Source organism: Arachis stenosperma, chromosome 7 (assembly GCF_014773155.1).
Source record: "Arachis stenosperma cultivar V10309 chromosome 7, arast.V10309.gnm1.PFL2, whole genome shotgun sequence".
Lineage (NCBI taxonomy): Eukaryota > Viridiplantae > Streptophyta > Magnoliopsida > Fabales > Fabaceae > Arachis > Arachis stenosperma.
The window spans coordinates 57,213,100-57,230,595 of record NC_080383.1 but is presented as its reverse complement, the minus strand read 5'-3'; the positions used below and the strand labels follow the sequence as shown (position 1 = coordinate 57,230,595).

At 40.6% G+C, this 17,496-nt stretch overlaps 2 non-coding genes across 2 annotated transcripts; one reads left to right on the top strand and one right to left on the bottom strand.

The window, feature by feature from the left end:
• Nucleotides 1-359: 359 nt before the first annotated feature.
• On the top strand, nt 360-467 carry LOC130942294 (small nucleolar RNA R71). Its single transcript, XR_009070870.1, has one exon. It is a non-coding gene; the product is annotated as a small nucleolar RNA R71 (small nucleolar RNA).
• Nucleotides 468-16,846: 16,379 nt separating this feature from the next.
• LOC130942889 (small nucleolar RNA R71) lies at nt 16,847-16,954 on the bottom strand. Its single transcript, XR_009071435.1, has one exon. It is a non-coding gene; the product is annotated as a small nucleolar RNA R71 (small nucleolar RNA).
• Nucleotides 16,955-17,496: the final 542 nt, after the last annotated feature.

The following is a 17,496-nucleotide window of genomic DNA, read 5'->3' as shown; positions in this document are numbered from 1 at the left end:
TTCTCAGGATCATAAGCTTCTTCCTCAGATGAAGCCTCCTTAGTACTGCTTTGTGCATTTTGCATTCCAGACAGACTTTGAGAAATCAAATTGACTTGTTGAGTCAATATCTTGTTCTGAGCCAATATGGCATTCAGAGCATCAATCTCAAGAACTCCTTTTTTCTGACTTGTCCCATTGTTCACAGGATTCCTTTCAGAAGTGTACATGAATTGGTTATTTGCAACCATTTCAATGAGCTCTTGAGCCTCTGTAGGCGTCTTCTTCAGATGAAGAGATCCTCCAGCAGAGCTATCCAAAGACATCTTGGATAGTTCAGAGAGACCGTCATAGAAAATACCTATGATGCTCCATTCAGAAAGCATGTCAGAAGGACATTTTCTGATTAATTGTTTGTATCTTTCCCAAGCTTCATAGAGGGATTCTCCATCCTTCTGTCTGAAAGTTTGGACTTCCACTCTAAGCTTGCTCCATCTTTGAGGTGGAAAGAACTTTGCCAAGAAGGCATTGACTAGCTTTTCCCAAGAGTCCAGGCTTTCTTTAGGTTGAGAGTCCAACCATATCCTAGCTCTGTCTCTTACAGCAAAAGGGAATAGCATCAGTCTATAGACCTCAGGGTCTACCCCATTAGTCTTGACTGTGTCACAGATTTGCAAGAATTCAGCTAAGAACTGATGAGGATCTTCCATTGGAAGTCCATGGAACTTGCAATTCTGTTGCATTAGAGAAACTAATTGAGGCTTAAGCTCAAAGTTGTTTGCTCCAATGGCAGGGATAGAGATGCTTCTCCCATAAAAATCAGGAGTAGGTGCAGTAAAGTCACCCAGCACCTTCCTTGCATTGTTTGCATTATTGTTGTTTTCGGCTGCCATGTCTTCTTCTTCTTTGAAGAATTCGGTCAGGTCCTCTAAAGAGAGTTGTGCTTTGGCTTCTCTTAGTTTTCTCTTCAAGGTCCTTTCGGGTTCAGGGTCAGCTTCAACAAGAATGCCTTTGTCTCTGCTCCTGCTCATATGAAAGAGAAGAGAACAAGAAAATGTGGAATCCTCTATGTCACAGTATAGAGATTCCTTGAGGTGTCAGAGGAAAAGAGAAATAGAAAGAAGAAGGAGAAGGAGAATTCGAACTTTACTTAGATAAGGTTCGAATTGTGCATTAAGAAGGAGTGGTACTCTATAAATAGAAGGATGTGAGAAGGAGGGAAGTAATTTTTCGAAAATTAATTAAAATATTTTGAAAACATTTTTGAAAAACACTAATTGATTTTCGAAAACAAAAGTGGGAAAGAAGTAAAGTGATTTTTGAAAAAGATTTTGAAATTAGAAATTAAAAAGATTTGATTGAAAACTATTTTGAAAAAGATGTGGTTGAGAAGATATGATTGGTTTTAAAAAGATGTGATTGAGAAGATATGATTTGAAAACAATTTTAAAAAGATTTGATTTTAAAAATTAATGACTTGCCTAACAAGAAAAGATATGATTCAAACATTAAACCTTTCTTAACAGAAAAGGCAACAAATATGAGATGTTCAATCAAATCATTAATTGTTAGTAAGTATCTTTGAAAAAGGAAAGAAATTGATTTTGAAAACATTTGATTGAAAAGATATGATTTGAAAAAGATTTGATTTGAAAAACTTTGAAAAAAAAATTGATTTGAAAACAAAATCTTCCCCCTAGCACCATCCTGGCGTTAAACGCCCAGAATGGTATCCATTCTGGCGTTTAACGCCCAAAATGCACCCTTTTTGGGCGTTAAACGCCCAACCAGGTACCCTGGCTGGCGTTTAAACGCCAGTCTGCCTTCTTCACTGGGCATTTTTGAATGCCCAGCTTTTTCTGTATAATTCCTCTGCAGTATGTTCTGAAGCTTCAATTCTCTGTATTATTGACTTGAAAAGACACAAATTAAAAATATTTTTGGATTTTTAATAATCAAAACGCAACAAGAATCAAATAACAATGCATGCAAGACACCAAACTTAGCAGTTTGTATACTACTGACACTATATGAGACACATAAACACTCAAGTCAAAAAAATTCAAAGATCAGAGTAAGAAATCATCAAGAATTACTTGAAGATCCTTAAAACACATGAATGAATGCATGCAATTGACACCAAACTTAAAATGAGACACTAGACTCAAGCAAGAAATATTTTTGGTTTTTATGATCTTCTAATTTTTTTGTGTTTTTCGAAAATTAAGTGAAAACATCAAAATTCTTAATGAGAATTTCAGGAATCAGTGCAATGCTAGTCTAAGACTCCGGTCCAGGAATTAGACATGGCTTCACAGCCAGCCAAGCTTTCAAAGAAAGCTTCGGTCCAAAACACTAGACATGGCCAAAGGCCAGCCAAGCCTTAGCAGATCACTGCTCCAAAAGCAAGATTGATAAAAAATCAACAAGCTTCTGTGATGATAAGTTGAAACCTCGGTCCAATGAGATTAGACATGGCTTCTCAGCCAGCCAGATTTCAACAAATCATCATGAAACTCTAGAATTCATCTTCAAGAATTTCGAAAAAAAAAATAAATGCCTAATCTAAGCAACAAGATGAATCGTCAGTTGTCCATACACAAGAACAATCCCCGGCAACGGCGCCAAAAACTTGGTGCACGAAATTGTGATCAATACTTTTCAAAACATAAACAATCCCTAGTAATGGCTCCAAAGACTTGGTGCTCACTACCATGGCATAAACACAACTTCGCACAACTAACCAGCAAGTGCACTGGGTCGTCCAAGTAATAAACCTTACGCGAGTAAGGGTCGATCCCACGGAGATTGGTGGTATGAAGCAAGCTATGGTCATCTTGTAAATCTTAGTCAGGCAGACTCAAATGGGTATAGTGATGAACGAAAATAACATAAAGATAAAGATAGAGATACTTATGCATATCATTGGTGAGAGCTTCAGATAAGCGAATGAAGATGCCTTCCCTTCCGTCTCTCTGCTTTCCTAATGTCTTCATCCAATCCATCTTATTCCTTTCCATGGCAAGCTTATGCAAGGGTTTCACCGTTGTCAGTGGCTACCTCCCATCCTCTCATTGGAAATACGTTCCTGATGCCCTGTCACAGCATCGGCTATCCATCTGTCGGTTCTCAATCAGGACGGAATAGAATCCAGTGATTCTTTTGCGTCTGTCACTAACGCCCCGCCCTCAGGAGTTTGAAGCACGTCACAGTCATTCAATCATTGAATCCTACTCAGAATACCACAGACAAGGTTAGACCTTCCGGATTCTCTTGAATGCCGCCATCAGTTCTTGCCTATACCACGAAGACTCTGATCTCACGGAATGGTTGGCTCGTTTGTCAGGCGAGCACTCGGTTGTCAGGCGATCAACCATGCATCATGTAATCAGAAATCCAAGAGATATTCACTAAGCCTCGAATGCTTGTAGAACAAGAATGGTTGTCAGTCACCTTGTTCATAGGTGAGAATGATGATGAGTGTCAATCATCACCTTCATCAAGTTGAAGAACAAGTGATATCTTGGACAAAGAACAAGCGGAATTGAATAGAAGAACAATAGTAATTGCATTAATACTCGAGGTACAGCAGAGCTCCACACCTTAATCTATGGTGTGTAGAAACTCCACCGTTGAAAATACATAAGAACAAGGTCTAGGCATGGCCGAATGGCCAGCCTCCCAAAGTGAGTTCAATCATCAAAACATGATCAAAAGACTCCCTATTACAATAGTAAAAGGTCCTACTTATAGAAAACTAGTAGCCTAAGGTGTACAAAGATGAGTAAATGACATAAAAATCCACTTCCGGGCCCACTTGGTGTGTGCTTGGGCTGAGCAATGAAGCATTTTTGTGTAGAGACTTCTCTTGGAGTTAAACGCCAGCTTTTATGCCAGTTTGGGCGTTTAACTCCCAATTAGGTGCCAGTTCCGGCGTTTAACGCTGGAATTTCTGTAGATGACTTTGAACGCCGGTTTGGGCCATCAAATCTTGGGCAAAGTATGGACTATCATATATTGCTGGAAAGCCCAGGATGTCTACTTTCCAACGCCGTTGAGAGCGCGCCAATTGGGCTTCTGTAGCTCCAGAAAATCCACTTCGAGTGCAGGGAGGTCAGAATCCAACAGCATCTGCAGTCCTTTTCAGTCTCTGAATCAGATTTTTGCTCAGGTCCCTCAATTTCAGCCAGAAAATACCTGAAATCACAGAAAAACACACAAACTCATAGTAAAGTCCAGAAAAGTGAATTTTAACTAAAAACTAATAAAAATATACTAAGAACTCAACTAAAACTACTAAAAACATACTAAAAATAATGCCAAAAAGCGTACAAATTATCCGCTCATCAGAAACCAATGTTGAGGAGGGTGCGCAACCTCCAACACATAACTTGATCAATGATAAAGGTTTGAAGGAAGTTAGCAAACAAGAAGAATTTAAAAAGAGTTATCAAAAGATGGAAATCATCATGGAGGAGCCAAAGGAAGTGGAACCTACAATGTCAAGACCATTGGATATCTTCCTTGCTAAGTCGCCGTCCCAATTACAAATTGAGGGGGTAATCATTTCATCCTTTAATTTTCTTGGCCCATATCAATATGCGTTGTTAGAAACGGACGGTCAACTTACAACTCTTTGCGGGCTAGAAAGTAAGAACGGATTAGGTGTTGGTGGACAATTTGAATCAAGGAGCATAAAGGATGGGAGATCAAACTTTGAGTTTCAAAGGTTGAGTGAAGCCAAACTCGATGGGATTAAGATGATGAGTATGAGTTACAAGGAGAATTCAATAAGTTTGTCACCCTATTGGAAGCATGAAGATCAAGAAGAAAAGGGGTTGACAAACAAAGTATGGGACCCCGGAACATACATAGATCACTATCAACTTAGGGGCCTTGTTACTTGCTTAGGCCCCCTTGAAGGCCTTGTACGTTTAAATTGGGATCCCGGAGGCTATTGGAAGAGCAAACATTGGTGGGGATTCGAAGAAGAGTTCAAGCACAAGCCACCATAGCAAGGACTCCATCAAAATGTCCAACTTAAGGACTTTAACTAAAAGTGCTAGGTGGGAGACACCCCACCATGGTAAATTCTTTCCATACTCTTTTAATTTGGTTTAATAAGTGATTTGAGTTACCATTGTAGGTAGTTTTTCATTTCATAATTAGCTTGTTTGTGTACATTAGTTGCTAGCATATTAACATGTATGTTGTGCTTAGTAGAAACAGAATAAATCTCAAAACCAACTTGCATTTTAGAAAGTGTGTGGTTTTGACTAAATAAGGAGTTGTAGGCACCATGGGGAGTCTTTGGGCAATTTAGAGCTTTTAGGCATTTTCTTGTTAAAAAAAAAAAGGGGGGGTGGACGTGCGCGCACACTGTACGCGCACGCGTCCCTGTGCGAATGCAACATCGCCCACATACCCGAGAGTTGGGCCTCTCTTGGGGAAACATTATGCCCTGAGCCCAACATGACCCACGCGGACGCGCACTACGTGCGTGCGCGCCGTTTATGCGAACATGGAAATTCGCGCGGACGCACAATCGACGCGTCCGCGTCGATGTGCTGTTGCAAATTTTCGAGCCAAACGCCAGAGAGTTGAGCCGGCTCTGGGCCAACCTTAGGCCCCTAGCCCAACTCGATCTGCGCGGACGCGCACCTGCCGCGTGCGCGCCTGTATGTCAATAATGGACAAGACGCGAGCGCACGCATTGCGCTAATGCGCCATTTCACAACTCGACAATGTACGCGGACGCGAACTTGCCGCGCGCGCGTCCTTGCGTGCTGCCACCAAACTAAGCCACGGACCCGAGAGTTGGGTGTGCCTCAAGCCCATTCTAAGCCTCAGGCCCAATCTCATGTACGCGTGCGCGCACTGTATGCGCACGCGCTCTTACCTATTCTGCCATCCCACGCTAGAGCGCACTGCACGCTCACGCGTGGACCTCCAAATTTTCTCACTGCGCGCGGACGCGTACATGCCGCGTGCGCGCAGATCTGGTGGCGAGACTCCTAGGCCATTCTCCAGAGAGTTAGGCCTGAGTTGGGCCAACTCTAAGCCCCTAGCCCAACTCCATGTACGCGTGCGCGCACTGTCCGCGCACGCGTCCCTTTCCATTTTGCTCATCCACGCTTAAGCGCGCTGTACGCGCGCGCATAGGGCCCACGTTCTCTCAAGGGACGCGGACGCGCAAGGTACGCGCGCGCGCCGATTCAAAAATAGGGATAACCCTAATGCGCGACGCGCTGCGCAGTCGCGCACACTCCTTCCCCAACCTCCATTTTCTTCTCCCTCTTCTCTTCCCCCATAACCGCCTCTGCTACTCCGGCGACCACCACTAACGGCCACCGACCACCACCGTCCCCTATCAACCCCCTCTCTCTCACCCATTCACTTCCTTCTCCCTCTCTGCCAACCACTCACTCTCTCTCTTCCTCCTCCCGGCCAAACCTCCACCGCGCCACCACCTCCACCGCCTAACCATCATCACCACCGGCAACTCTCCCTGCCTCATCACCACCCAGCCTTTCTCTCCCTCTCACCCATCCATTTCTTCTCGGCCGCCGCAGCAACCCTCGCCGCCGCCCTTCTGCCATAACCGCCACCATTGACGGCGGCGCGACTTCTGATTCTGTGACCCTACTCCCCAGTTTCCTCTCCATTCTTAGTTCTTCTCTGCTCCCAGGTTCCTGCTCCATTTTTGTCATTTTTCTGTTTTTCCTTTTTACTGTTCGTTTATGGTTAATTACTCTAAATTGCATGTTAGCTAGTTAGACTTAGAACTTTGCATGTTAGGTTAGATAGAAATAATTGCGGTTAGGTAGCTAGGGCTGGATAGAGGATTCTAGGCCTGATAAGTGCTCCGTTCGTGCATATTTTGCTATCTGCTTATTTGGATGTTGTATGCTGATTTTGGACTGCTTTTGTGCATTTCCTGTTACCTGCATGCTATACCACTGCCACTTTGCCTAATTGATGTTGTTTTCCATGCTAATTGTGCTAAATTGCTATCCGGGAACGTCCAATTTTAAGCCGGAATGCTGCCCAATTTTCAAGGAAATTAGTTTCATTTTGGTCTTTATTTCAAATTTGGGCAAATTTCCTTTCCCTTTCGACTTCCCGGATTTGCACACTCATTGTGAACATGAACCACAACTTTTCTTTTCATTGCGCATAAATATCATCATATCACTAATCTACTTTTCTAACTTACTAATTTCTTTAACCATCTAACTTCCACTCACCTTTAACCATCTTTAACAATTCTTTCAATTATATGATGATATTATTGCCTTTTGAATATGAGTTGTTGACCTTAATAAAGTTTGCATTTTTCTGGTTTACTTGTTCACTTTTGCATATTCATTGCAACATCATGATTGTTCTTTGTTCATTGTATCATGAACATGCCTTCTTTGTTACATGCTAAATGTTTTATATATTCTATCATATTTTTCAGGATGTCGGACAAAGGCAAAGCCATAGCCACTGCCTCTAAGAAGAGAAAACACTCTACCCCCTCCATTCCTTCCATCTACAAACATTATGCTAAGAATCCGTTAAGTGAGGAAGAAAAAGAAAATCAGCAGTTGCCTTCTACCAATCTAGAAAAATTCCCCAATCTCTACTGTGAGCTTCGGTTTTCTAGATATCGAACAATTAAGCTGAATACTGAGAAGAAGTTGTCCCTACCTAATGATGTGAGACGGTCCATTACCGGTCGGATCCTTGACTTAGGTATTGACTTTGTTGACCGAGAGTTAGGTGATATCAATATATCGTGGGTGAAGGAATTCTACTGCAACTTCTTCTGTCCGATATTGGATTCGGTTCAGGTGCGGGGTAGGGAGATCATGATCACTGAGACCGCCATTGGAGAGGCATTACAGTGTCGGCATATTCCGGATGACATGTGTGCCCATCAGCAGGCTGAGATAGCCATCCATACCATGACTTTTGACTATGAGGCGCTTCGGCGCGTGATTGGGATACCGGATGCTTCATGGGTTATGGATGCGGGCAACACCAAGCCCAAGGGGATGTTGTTTACCCATTTGACTAAGGAGGCTAGGACTTGGCAGATGATCTTCGCCCACTACGTCCTGCCTACCACCCACTTTTCTGAGATCCCCATGGAGATGCTTCTGCTGATCGGGTGTGTTATGGAGGGGAAGGATGTCTCCTTCCCTAGACTTATTAGACAGTGCATGTGGCGGGCGCATATTCGTGGCCTACTCCCATTTCCTACCTTGGTCACGAGTATGGCGGCCCTAGCTGAGGTCCCATGGTTGGACGATGATGTGCGACCACCACCCCCTGATGCTGATGACAGGGAGGTTACTATCCCCTGGGGTGGTTGGGTGCACGAGAGGCCACCTGCGAGACGCCGCTCTCGGGCTAGAGCTGTCGTGGGGACACCTTCACCATCAGCCCCTACAGCTGCCCCATCATCCTCTACAGCTGCCGCTCCTTCATCATCTACAGATCCTCCAGCAGCACCTGAGCCTACCTATCTCCTGGTCCAGCGTCTTTTCCGGTTCTTAGAGCGAGAGCGACGCCATGTCAGACGCCGTTTGGATCGGATGGACCAGCCCCTTATTTCTTTGGGTGCTGAGCTACCTCCGCTTCCCGACTCTCCAGCCTCCGATGAGCAGGATCATCAGGAGGAGGATGCGGAGGCACCGGTTCAGCAGGATGCCCCTGACACTACAGAGCCACCACAGACTCAGGAGGAGCCGGTCCCACAGCCACAGTCCGAGCCAGAGCCTATCGTTGTACCTCCCACTGATCCTCCGGTTTAGCATCGAGGACGATGCTTGGTTTTAAGTGTGGGGAGGGCACCGGTAGCATTATTTGGGAACCGGTGAACTTTTCAGCCTAGTTATCTTATTTTGCACATTTTGTATATATTTTGATGCATTTCTAGTTTGCTTTGGATACTTTTATCGCTTATTTTGGATTTTAGATATTTTGATGTTTGGATATTTTTAGATGTTTTTGATGATAGATTTCATACTTTTAGTTGGATTTTTCTTTATACATTTTGTTTATCTTTATTTTTAGTTGTGGTTGTGATTAGAAATCATACTTTGAATTGCAAATACTTAGTCACCCTTTTTGCATAAGAAATCGATTTTGAGTGAAAAAGAGAAGGGTGAACTAAGAAAATCTTTGAATTTTTCCAATCACAACAATGCTTAGTTAAACATTGAGATTTTTTCAAGAAAAAAAAAGTTAAATATAGGGCATTAACCCAATTGATTGGAAGAGAATTTTTGAAAACCTGCTTGAATTTCATACCTTGTGAAGCATGTATTGAACTAAGAACACAAGCTTGTGAGACTTGAGCCTATTGATGTGGTTGCATTTTACAACCACTTATTTTCCATTCTTGTGTGAAAATGTTCTCTTTCTATGATTATGATCCTTGATTTGCTTGATTCTATATATCCATCTATTTCTTGTATTTATGCATTTATATGATTGAGGCCATTATTTCATTAGCCACTTACCCAAATAGCCAACCTTTTACTCTCTATTGTTAGCCAATTTTGAGCCTACGCTTAGCCAACTTATTCTCAAATTAGCTCATTACAAGCCCAAGGCGGAAAACCAATGAAAAGTCCTTGTTTGGATCTTTGATTAGCCTAGGCTAGTGAGAGTGTTTATTATTCAAAGTTGGTGAGGCTTGGGAACATTGGATAGGATAAAAGGGGTAGTACACTTTCATGTTTAGGAATTGGGTACATATTCATGTATTGATTAAATATAAAGACCTTATGCATTGATGTTCTTGTATGTAGTTTGAAAGAAGAAAAAGAAAAAAAAAAGTATATAAAGAAAAGAAAAAAAATGAATGAAAAGAAAAAAAAAAGAAAAAAAATATATGATGAAAAAAAAATAATACAATAAAGAAGGGACAAAATGCCCTAAAGTGAAGTCAATAAAAAGGAATCAATGCATAGGTGTTATGAATCAAATAAGAATGCATGAGTATGTAAGAAAAAAAAAAGTGAAGAATGGGTAGTTAGGATAGCTTGCATTTGTATAGGTCATTAAATAGGTTAGGTGGGAAAGTCTATGCTAATCAAAGATTCAATCCTAGTCCACTTAACCATAAATGATCCTACCTTGACCCTAACCCCATTACAACCTAAATGAAAGACCTCATGATGAATGTATGCTTGCATTGAATAAGTGTTGATTGTTAGAAGAAAAATCAAATTTTGGAAAACATGATTAGAAGAGAATTGAGTGAATTAACCCTTAAACACTTGAGTGAATAGAGCGGATACACATCCGGTGAGGGTTCAAAAGTTCAATCACATGTATTCACCTATATTATCTATATTCTTGCAAGTTTGAACTCTTTTTGATAATTCAATACAATTGTGGTTTGGACTTAATTCCTATTGCCTAGCTCTTGTGCTCACACATGCTCTCTTGGGAATTGATTTGTTTGAACTAAGCATTTCCATTTGCTTAGATAATTGCATTTAGATAGGATTCACATAGTTTAGTTGTATTCAAATAAATGTCATAACCCTTTAGTTCCCTCTTATTTTAGCATGAGGACATGCTAAGGCTTAAGTGTGGGGAGGTTGACAAACCCCAATTTGACGGTTTGTTTTGTATTGAGTTTAGAATATTTTGATAACCTTTTGTCACATTTAGCCTAGGAATTAGCATGATTTTGCTATCTCTCCCGTATTTGTGCTTAAGTGTAAAAACATGCTTTTTAAGCCTTATTTTGATGAATCATATTTCCTCTTTGATTCCATAAGATGCCTTGATGTGTTTGTTAGTAATCTCAGGATGAAATAGGCTAGGCATGGATCAAAGGAAGCAGGGAAGGAAGCATGCAAGTGGAGAGAAGCATAAAAAGTCAAAGAAGCAAAGTCAGCCATGCACGCGTACGCGCACAAGGCGCTCGCGCGCACATTGCGGAATCGGCTAGGGACGCGCACGCGTACCGTGCGCGCACGCGTCGATGATCGCACATGACTTCATTAAGGCAACACGTGCCTGGCGATTTTGGAAGGTTTCAACAACCAACTTTGGCGCCAAAATGCATATAAGAGCCAAGGATTGAAGGGGATTGACACACATTCACATCCATAGACTAATTCTAGATCATTAGATAGTTTAGTTTAGTTAGTTACATTTGTAGAGAGAGAAACTCCAACTTCTCTCTAGGATTCATCTTCATTTTCTCAATTCTCAACCATTCCTTGGTGAGATCTATTGCCACTCTCAATTTACTTTGTTCATGTTGTAGATCATTTTCTCCAATCTCAATTAGTGTTTATAATTGTTCAATTCTTGTAGATCTTAGGTTTAACCTTGTTGTTTTGGATTCTATTGATTCATTGAAGATCTCATTTTCATTGTTGTTCATTGTTAATTGTTGTTAATCTCTTGTGTTGAATTGCTTTAATTCTAAATCTCTTCTCAATTTTACTATGTCTTTCATTCTTGCTCTCCAAGTGTTTGAGAAAATGCCAACTTTAGATATGGAGTAGTATTCCCTCACTTGGCCTAGTGGTTGAGTCATTGGAGACACTTGAATAATGGATGTCAATTGTTGATTAAGAATTGAGGATTGCTAATTGACTTAGAGTGCACTAAAGCTAGACTTCCCTAGGGTAAGACTAGGACTTGTGACTTGAGTTAATTACTTTTACTTGACTTTCCTCTATAATTAGGGGTTAACTAAGTGAAGCAACACTCCTTTGTTATCACAATTGAAGGAAGCTATAGTGATGGGACTTCCAATGTTCAACCTTGGCCAAGGCTTTTAATATTGATTGATTGTTGTTTTCTTTTATTCACACTTTTATGCCACACTCTTCAAACCACAAAAAGACCACTTAACCAATACATGCATCCTTGTAGCATTCCTAGGGAAGAACGACTCGGGACTAATACTCTCGATTATAGATTGTAGATTTGTTTGATGATGGATTTTGCGTCGGTTTAGACTATACTACGATTGACTACTTAATAATTTCTATACCGGCAAAAAATCCATTCGTCACGCGGCCGCATGGATCGCGCGGCCGCACGGATTTGAAAAGCTCAATCGACGCGGTAGCGTGGACGACGCAAACGCGTGGCATGGAAAAGCGCGAGTGACGCGTCCGCATGGGTGACGCGATCGCGTGACATGTGCGATCTGCATAATCTGCAGAATTCGTTGGGGGCAATGTTGGACCCTATTTCGACCCAGTTTTCGGCCCGGAACAGCAGACTAGAGCCAGAGAATATGCAGAAACAAACACAACATTCATTATATACAGTTTTTAGTTTTAGATCTAGTTTTCACTCATCCTCTAGGTTTTTCTCTTTAGGTTTTAGAATTTAATTTTCAATTGGTCTTAGCATTGGAACATTGAGAAGAGTTATTTCCTCATCAAGACTTCGTCATTCTAGTTCGTTCTCTTAACTTGGTTTATTTCTTCCATGTTCTTTGCTTTGTTCAATTTTGTCATTTGAATACTTTTATGATTATTTAATACAAGAATTATTTCTTTCATTTTAATCCATTTTACCTTCCAATAATCATGTCTTCTTTTAATTCCCTTTCATATGTTATGGATTTATTATTTACAATGAGTGAGTAGTTCCCCTCACTTGATGGGGAGTTGATTGAAAGGAACTCTTAAGTTGGAAGGATTGAAAGGGAATTTGTAATTGGGTTAACTGTTGGATTGCTATCTTGTCACTAACACCAATCCCTTTGAACTAAGTGGGTTGCAACTCGTGAACAGATCTATCATTCTAACTTGTTTGACTTTCTTTTACCTAGTAAAGAATAACTAAACAGAACAACCATTAATTATAAATTAATCCTAAAATCACTCCATCAATAATAGAGATTCTAACTAATCAACTCCCAGTCAAGGCTTTTATTTATATTATTCAAATTTCCTCAATTTAATTTTCCATCTACTTAACTCAACTTTTGGGAAACATCTAATTAATAAAATAGCACACTTTCCCGCAACTCTGATGGGCGGATAATTTATACGCTTTTTGGCATTGTTTTTAGTATGTTTTTAGTATGATCTAGTTGGTTCTTAGTATATTTTTATTAGTTTTTAGTTAAAATTCACTTTTCTGGACTTTACTATGAGTTTGTGTGTTTTTCTGTGATTTCAGGTATTTTCTGGCTGAAATTGAGGGACTTGAGCAAAAATCTGATTCAGAGACTGAAAAGGACTGCAGATGCTGTTGGATTCTGACCTCCCTGCACTCGAAGTGGATTTTCTGGAGCTACAAAAGCCCAATTGGCGCGCTCTCAACGGCGTTGGAAAGTAGACATCCTGGGCTTTCCAGCAATATATGATAGTCCATACTTTGCCCAAGATTTGATGGCCCAAACCGGCGTTCAAAGTCACCTCAAGAAATTCCAGCGTTAAACGCCGGAACTGGCACCTAAATGGGAGTTAAACGCCCAAACTGGCATAAAAGCTGGCGTTTAACTCCAAGGAGAGTCTCTACACGAAAATGCTTCATTGCTCAGCCCAAGCACACACCAAGTGGGCCCGGAAGTGGATTTTTTGTGTCATTTACTTATCTCTGTACACCCTAGGCTACTAGTTTTCTATATATAGGACCTTTTACTATTGTATTTTCATCTTGGTTCTTCTGGTTCCCTCTTTGGGGCCGAAACCAATGATCACCTTGTTCTTATGTATTTTCAACGGTGGAGTTTCTACACACCATAGATTAAGGTGTGGAGCTCTGCTGTACCTCGAGTATTAATGCAATTACTATTGTTCTTCTATTCAATTCCGCTTGTTCTTTGTCCAAGATATCACTTGTTCTTCAACTTGATGAAGGTGATGATTGTCACGGATCATCACCATTCTCACTCATGAACAAAGTGACTGACAACCACTCTTGTTCTACAAGCATTCGAGGCTTAGTGAATATCTCTTGGATTTCTGATTGCATGATGCATGGTTGATCGCCTGACAACCGAGTGCTCGCCTGACAAACGAGCCAGCCATTCCGTGAGATCAGAGTCTTCGTGGTATAGGCAAGAACTGATGGCGGCATTCAAGAGAATCCGGAAGGTCTAACCTTGTCTGTGGTATTCTGAGTAGGATTCAATGATTGAATGACTGTGACGTACTTCAAACTCCGAAAGGCGGGGCGTTAGTGACAGACGCAAAAGAATCACTGGATTCTATTCCGGCCGGACCGAGAACCAACAGATGATTAGCCTATGCTGTGACAGAGCATCAGGGACGTATTTTCACTGAGAGGATGGGAGGTAGCCACTGACAACTGTGAAACCCTACACAAGCTTGCCATGGAAAGGAGTAAGAAGGATTGGATGAAGACAGTAAGAAAGCAGAGAGACGGAAGGGAAGGCATCTTCATACGCTTATCTGAAGCTCTCACCAATGATATACATAAGTATCTCTATCTTTATCTTTATGCTTTATTCATCATCTATACCCAATTGAGTCTGCCTGACTGAGATTTACAAGGTGACCATAGCTTGCTTCATACCACCAATCTCCGTGGGATCGACCCTTACTCGCGTAAGGTTTATTACTTGGACGACCCAGTGCACTTGCTGGTTAGTTGTGCGAAGTTGTGTTTATGCCATGGTATTGTGCACCAAGTCTTTGGAGCCATTACTAGGGATTGTTTATGTTTTGAAAAGTATTGATCACAATTTCGTGCACCAAGTTTTTGGCGCCGTTGCCGGGGATTGTTCTTGTGTATGGACAACTGACGATTCATCTTGTTGCTTAGATTAGGCATTTATTTTTTTTCGAAATTCTTGAAGATGAATTCTAGAGTTTCATTATGATTTGCTGAAATCTGGCTGGCTGTAAAGCCATGTCTAATTTCATTGGACCGAGGTTTCAACTTATCATCACAAGAGCTTGTTGATCTTGCTTTTGGAGCAGTGATCTGCTAAGGCTTGGCTGGCCTTTGGCCATGTCTAGTGTTTTGGACCGAAGCTTTCTTTGAAAGCTTGGCTGGCTGTGAAGCCATGTCTAATTCCTGGACCGGAGTCTTAGACTAGCATTGCACTAATTCCTGGAATTCTCATTAAGAATTTTGATATCTTTTTCCACTTAATTTTCAAAAATCACAAAAAAAAATTCACAAAAACCATAAAAACCAAAAATATTTGATGTTTCTTGCTTGAGTCTAGAGTCTCATCTTAAGTTTGGTGTCAATTGCATGCATTCATTCATGTGTCTTAAGGATCTTCAAGTAATTCTTGATGATTTCTTACTCTGATCTTTGAATTCTTTTGACTTGAGTGTTTGTGTGTCTCATATAGTGTCAATAGTATACAAACTGCTAAGTTTGGTGTCTTGCATGCATTGTTATTTAATTCTTGTTGCATTTTGATTATTAAAAAATACAAAAATATTTTTTACTTGTGTCTTCTCAAGTCAATAATACAGAGAATTGAAGATTCAGAACATACTGCAGAGGAATTATACAGAAAAAGCTGGGCATTCAAAAATGCCCAGTGAAGAAGGCAGACTGGCGTTTAAACGCCAGCCAGGGCACCTGGTTGGGCGTTTAACGCCCAAAAAGGGTGCATTTTGGGCGTTAAACGCCAGAATGGATACCATTCTGGGCGTTTAACGCCAGGATGGTGCTAGGGGGAAGATTCTGTTTTTCAAATCAATTTTTTTTTTCAAGTTTTCAAAGTTTTTCAAAATCAAATCTTTTTCAAATCATATCTTTTCAAATCAAATGTTTTCAAAATTAATTTCTTTCCTTTTTCAAAGATACTTACTAACAATTAATGATTTGATTGAACATTTTTTGCCTTTTTTGTTGAGTAAGGTTTTATGTTTGAATCATATCTTTTCTTGTTAGGCAAGTCATTTATTTTCAAATCAAATCTTTTTAAAATTGTTTTCAAATCATATCTTCTCAATCACATCTTTTTAAAAGCATAACTTTTCAATCATATCTTCTCAATCACATTTTTTTTCAAAATAGTTTTCAATCAAATCTTTTTAACTTCTAATTTCAAAGTCTTTTTCAAAAATCACTTGATTTCTTTCTTACTTTTAATTTCGAAAATCAATTAGTGTTTTTCAAAAATGTTTTCAAAATATTTTAATTAATTTTCGAAAAATTACTTCCCTCCTTCTCACATCCTTCTATTTATGGAGTACCACTCCTCCTCAATGCACAATTCGAACCTTATCTAATTAAAGTTCGAATTCTTCTTCTCCTTCTTCTTTCTATTTCTCTTTTCCTCTGACACCTCAAGGAATCTCTATACTGTGACATAGAGGATTCCACATTTTCTTGTTCTCTTCTCTTTCATATAAGGAGCAGAGACAAAGGCATTCTTGTTGAAGCTGACCCTGAACCTGAAAGGACCTTGAAGAGAAAGCTAAGAGAAGCCAAAGCACAACTCTCTTTAGAGGACCTGACCGAATTCTTCAAAGAAGAAGAAGACATGGCAGCCGAAAACAACAATAATGCAAACAATGCAAGGAAGGTGCTGGGTGACTTTACTGCACCTACTCCCGACTTCTATGGGAGAAGCATCTCTATCCCTGCCATTGGAGCAAACAACTTTGAGCTTAAACCTCAATTAGTTTCTCTAATGCAACAGAATTGCAAGTTCCATGGACTTCCAATGGAAGATCCTCATCAGTTCTTAGCTGAATTCTTGCAAATCTGTGACACAGTCAAGACTAATGGGGTAGACCCTGAGGTCTATAGACTGATGCTATTCCCTTTTGCTGTAAGAGACAGAGCTAGAATATGGTTGGACTCTCAACCTAAAGAAAGCCTGGACTCTTGGGAAAAGCTAGTCAATGCCTTCTTGGCAAAGTTCTTTCCACCACAAAGATGGAGTAAGCTTAGAGTGGAAGTCCAAACCTTCAGACAGAAGGATGGAGAATCCCTCTATGAAGCTTGGGAAAGATACAAACAATTGATCAGAAAATGTCCTTCTGACATGCTTTCTGAATGGAGCATCATAGGTATTTTCTATGATGGTCTCTCTGAACTATCTAAGATGTCCTTGGATAGCTCTGCTGGAGGATCTCTTCATCTGAAGAAGACGCCTACAGAAGCTCAAGAGCTCATTGAAATGGTTGCAAATAACCAATTCATGTACACTTCTGAGAGAAATCCTGTGAACAATGGGACAAGTCAGAAGAAAGGAGTTCTTGAGATTGACACTCTGAACGCCATTTTGGCTCAGAATAAACTATTGACTCAACAAGTCAATTTGATTTCTCAAAGTCTGTCTGGAATGCAACATGCACCTGGCAGTACTAAGGATGCTTCATCTGAGGAAGAAGCTTATGATCCTGAGAACCCTTCAATGGAAGAGGTGAATTACCTAGGAGAACCCTATGGTAACACCTATAATTCTTCATGGAGAAATCACCCAAATCTCTCATGGAAGAATCAAGAGAGACCTCAACCAGGTTTCAACAACAACAATGGTGGAAGAAACAGGTTTAGCAATGGCAAGCCTTTTCCATCATCTTCTCAGCA